The sequence below is a fragment of the Sciurus carolinensis genome, chromosome 8 (genome assembly GCF_902686445.1).
Source record: "Sciurus carolinensis chromosome 8, mSciCar1.2, whole genome shotgun sequence".
In the NCBI taxonomy this organism is placed as follows: domain Eukaryota; kingdom Metazoa; phylum Chordata; class Mammalia; order Rodentia; family Sciuridae; genus Sciurus; species Sciurus carolinensis.
In genome coordinates, this window is record NC_062220.1 from 7684299 (window position 1) to 7689844 (window position 5546).

The following is a 5546-nucleotide window of genomic DNA, read 5'->3' on the forward strand; positions in this document are numbered from 1 at the left end:
ATGCACACAAAGAACACAAATATTAATAAATGCTGGAGAGGATGTGGAGAAAAGGGAACACTTCTATACTGTTGGTGAGACTATAAATTAGTATGACCACTATGGAAATCAGTATGGAAGCTCCTCAAAGATTAGGCATGGAACTGCATATGAACCAACTATACCACAACCTTGGTCTTTATCCTTAAGAATTAAAGTCATCTTACTACAGTGATACATGCACACTCATGTTTATAGCAGCACCATTCACAACAACCAAACTGTGGAACCAGCCTAGGTGTCCGTCAGTGAATGAATGGGTAAAGAAACTGTGGTGAATATACACAATGGAGTTTTATTCAGCCATAAAGAAAAATGAAATGATGTCACTTGCTGGAAAGTGGATGGAACTAGAGACCTTACCTTTTCCCATGATGCTAACAATAACTACAAGATAAACACATTGCCTGATTCCTTAAAAAAACTTTTAAAATCGAAGTGTAAGAAAAATATAGACAACACACATCATATGAGCGTAACTGTGACCACTGCCTGGGCCAGCATGGAATGGATACATGGTACATGGATGCAGAAGCGTCCCAGACGGATGGAGTTTTATGTCTATAGATCAAACCCTGGGAGGCCACAGGTAGGCTGAGGGGTGGCTGCTCGGCTGAACCATCACTTCTTCCCTCTGTCCTCTGGGTGGAGAGTGGCTCAGGCGTGGCTCACCCCTGGCCTGGCGCCCTGGGTGCACCAGGAGCCAGGCATGCTTGGTCCCTCTTCCACATGAAGGCCCTTCATTCTGAACAGGCCTTACCTGCCAACTGGGCTTCATGTGGATTTCAGGAGGAAAGGGAAGGGTCCTCAACCATTTGCCAAACAGCGCCAGTGCTTTTGATGCCAGAAGTTAAACGGCACAGCTGGGCACACCCTAGGGGTTGATACCCACTTGTAGGATTAAAGAGAACATGCCAATGAGAACCTCTGCTTCCTGCTGGGGGATGAGGCTCAGAGGCCAATGTCTCTGGGAAAGCAGCATCCATGGCAGGTCAGCAGTAAACCCCAAACGAAAGAAAGAATGACTAAATGAATGAATAAACTCATTTCCTGGGCTGAAACTTTCCTCCCTACCTCTTTCCATGGTCACTCTCCTAATTGAAATGTCCTACAGAGAAGCCATTTCCTCCCCTGACCAGATCAGACCCTCTCTTCAAGTGCCGTGTTCTCAAAGTACCTTATACTTCTTCCTACCCCTTGGCATCAGGGTGACCACCAATTTGAAAGCTCCCTGAGGTGGCCCCATGCCTGTGAGGAGGCTGAATAAGCTAGCCATCCCAGAGTGCGACTGCTGAAGTTGGGCTTCCTCTATGACTTTGTGTGACTTTGGGTAAGTTACTTAACTTCTCTGTGCCTCAGTTTCTTTATCAACTGAATGAGGATAATCCCAGCACCCACATCAGAGCCACACTGGGAAGTCCAGGGGAGAATGTCCCTGAGAAGTGCTGGGCTCAGGGTCTGAGGCTCCATGTCACCTGGGGGGGGGCATGTTGTACAGGCTACTTCTTTCTGGCTGTTTGCAGGGAGGTGGAAGGTGGGAACAGCAAGCATGGCAGGTGCATGGATGGCGACCAGAGGTAACTAGGACTTTTATTTTAAGAGGGCCTGATTGCTTTGATGCTATAAAAAATGCTTCTTAGCGTCTGCCCAAGTTTGAATGAGTCTGTTCTTGGTGATAAAGGGCCATCATTTTAACGTCACAAAGTTTGCCTCTTCTTTGTGCCAGCTCCTACCATGGGACGTGAGTGGGGGATCAACTGCATTGGATGATGTGGCTCCAGGTGGTCACCATGTCCCCTAACCTAGTGACGACGAGAGAGGAAAGGGGATGGTCTGGGGAACTGTCACAGAGTATTTAGATGCAATTCCTGCATGAGTTCCTGGTAAGGACATCGTCATGGACCCTAAGACGAGCATGCTCTCCTCCAACCTGCTTTCAAAATTTCAATGTTTATGGATTTGGTCTCATTCTCCATGAATACATTTGTAAGGATTGGGAGGTGGAGGCAGGAAAGGATTTGGGATCTAACATATTTGGTCATTCATTTTCTGGCCTGGTGAGATAAGATTCTGAAGACAGTGGGGAGGCCTAGGACCTGTTGGTTTTCTAGATCACCTCCAACCCTGGGACTGGATGATCCGATAGGATTTATAACATTAGATATTCCAGGAGTGACTCTCAAAGATTGCTCTACAGGGATTACAGATGGTTCTGTAAGCATATACTTTTAGAAGAACATAATGCAATTTGCTTCCTAGCCTAAAGCCCTAAAAATAATTATGTAGGAGTTCAGACAAGTGTTAAAAGGCAGTTGTTTCTGGTGAATCCAAATGGCTTTAAAAAATCAATTTCATTTCTCATCTGAGTCAGATTTTCATTTTAGCTTTCCTATGGTTATTGACTAGTAAAGCACAATGACCATGCTAACATTAAAGAGTATACAAGGATGGGCTGGGGTGGTGGCTCAGTGGTGGAGCGCTTGCCTGGCATGTGTGAGGCACTGGAATCGATTCTCAGCACTGCATATAAATAAATGAATAAAATAAAGGTCTATCAACATCTACAAATTTTTTTTAAAAAAAGTAAGGAAGGAGAAAAATCAGTGCAACATTCCAAATTCAAATTAAATACAACAGAGTGGGAGAGAGAATTTTGGAATTCTGGAGTGAGGAAGGTAACTGAGACGTCATGCTTGCCTTGGTCGGATTTGTGATTTTAACATATGTCTTCTCTCTGACTCTGTCTGGAGCCCCTTGTGCCTTGGAACAGCCCCTGTTCATCTGGCTGCCTTTCGTGGGATCCATGAAAGGCTTCCTCACTGAAGTACTGGTCGGAGTTCAGTTCTGTCTGCACACAGAGGGATGGACATCATCCAAGAAGGAAGAGAGGGCCAGGCATGGTGGCCAGAGTCTGGAATCCCAGTTTCTGAGCAGGCTGGGGCAGGAGGATCACAATTTGAAGACTGCCTGGGCAACTTAGTAAGACCCTGTCTCAGAATAAAACAAGAGCTAGGGATGTAGCTCAGGGGTACAGGACTTCCCTAGCATAGACAAGGGCCTGAGTTTCATCCTCAGTAGCACAAAAAAGAAAAAAAAGAAAAAAACAAAGGCAGCCTGGGGAAGCCAGCGCACATCTCTAGCAGGGCCAGCCACTCGGGCAGGAATGGGGGTGGCTTCGCAGGTGGACCATGGAGATATTAATGGGTAAGAGGGTGCCATTCAGGTGTTTTATAACTTTTTTTTTCTTTTTCTTTTTTTTCCACATCCTCAGCCTGTTTTTTATTTATTTATTTTTATTGTAAACAAATGGGATACCTGTTGTTTCTGTTTGTATGTGGAGTCACAGCATACCATTTGCATAATCATACATTTACATAGGGTAATGAGGTTTGATTCATTCTGTTATTTTTTCCTTACCCCCTCCCCTCCCACCCCTCTTTTCCCTCTATACAGTCCCTCCTTCCTCCATTCTTGCCCCTCACCCCCCATTATGTGTCATCATCCGCTTATCAGCGAGATCATTCGTCTTTTGGATTTTTGAGATTGGCTTATCTTACTTAGCATGATATTCTCCAATTTCATCCATTTGCCTGCAAATGCCATAATTTTATCATTCTTTATGACTGAGTAATATTCCATTGTATATATATACCATAGTTTCTTTATCCATTCATCAATTGAAGGACATCTAGGTTGGTTCCACAGTCTGGCTATTGTGAATTGAGCAGCTATGAACATTGATATGGCTGTATCTCTGTAGTATGCTGATTTTAAGTCCTTTGGGTATAGGCCGTTTTATAACTTTTTACAGTAAAGAGTGCAATTTTCATGCAAAAATGTTAGAAAAAACAGGTATAAAGACAAACATCACTCATGATCTCATCTTTCAGAACCACCGGGGCTTATTCTCTTTTTCTTCATGGTTGGGAGAGAGATTAAAGTTATAGTCTTTTTTAAAAAAGTTTTTAGATGTTGATGGACCTTTATTTTATCCATTTATTCATATGCGGTGCTGAGAATCGAACGCAGTGCTTCACACACTCTAGGCAAGCGCTCTACCACTGAGCCACCACCCGACCCCTACAGTGATAGTCTTAGGAACAGTGATACCACAGTGGCAATGTAGTTTCTACCAGAGAAGAACCACTCAGGGAGACTATTTAAGAAGATAATGCAATGACCACTGGGCAAAATGGTGGTGGCAGTCATGACCAGGGAGGAAAGGATAGATGTGGGGCATTCAGAAGTGGACATCAGCAAATCTTGGTGGATGTTGATGTGGAAGTGAGAGCTGAGGCGGGAGTTAAGGGTGACGTCGAGAGTGCCACCAGTGATGGGCGAGTGCCTCATTCGCTCAGCAGGAATTTGGTGACCCGCAGGGGGCTCAGAGTCTAGTGGGGGAGACAGACAAAAAGGTAAAATAAAGAACTCCAGGCATCACATTTTTGTCAGACGGGTAAGTGTCATGGGGGTACTTAAGCAAGGAGGCGCTCACCCTGTCCCCGGAGAGCAGGAGGACTCTGTGGAGGGCTTTTAACTAAAGAACTGCAGGGCGTGAGGGGACGAACCACCGGGTCACCTGGAGACTGGGGCTGCCCTGCTGAGCAGGGGAGGGTGTGGGAGGAGCACAGGAGGCCCAGGGGCACCAGGCAGAAGAACAAGGTCTGACAGCTGCTCTGAGGTGGAGGGCAGACTGAGGAAGGACAGAAGCGAAAGCCAGAAGAGTGTCCTGCAGGCGTGGTGGCCACACCATAATGCCAGCTACCCAGAAGGCGGAGACAGGAGGGTCCACAATTCAAGGTCAGCCTTGGTAACTGAGTAAGACCCTGTCTCCAAAACAGTGAGCAAATAAATAGGGCTGGGGATGTAGGTCGGTGGTGCAGGACCCCTGGGTGCAAATTCCTTGTACCACACAAAAAATAAAGAGAAAGAAAAGACAAAAGAAGAGGAGGAAGAGGAAAAAGGAGGAAGAGGCGGGCGAGGAGGAGGGGAAACGGAAGAGGAAGGAGATGAAGAAAGAGTTTCCGGGGCTGCCTTAACAAATGAGGACCACCTGGGGGGCTTGACGGAAGGGAAGGTTGTTCTCTCCCAGTTCTGGAGGCCATAGTCTGAAAACAGGGTGTCAGCAGGGCTGGCTCCTTCCCAAGGTCCTGTGGGAGAACCTGGCCCAGCCTCTCCTAGCTGCTACTGGTGACCAGCCAGCCTTGTCTTGCAGACAGATCCCTCCAACCTCTGCCTCCCTCCCCACATGACCTCCGCTCTCTCATAAGGACACTTTTATTGGGTTTAGGGCTCAGCCTGATTCAGGACAACCTCATCTGAAGAGTCTTCATTTGATCTGCCAAGACCTCCTTTTCCAAATAAGACCACCTCTGCAGGCTCCGGATGGACAGGTGCTTTTGGGGCACTGCCATTGTCCCACTACAGAAATCAGGATGGGGAGCTGGTTTTGGATAAAGGCAATGCACTGCCAGCCTCTGTGACAGGAAGCTGGGTCATTTGCCACA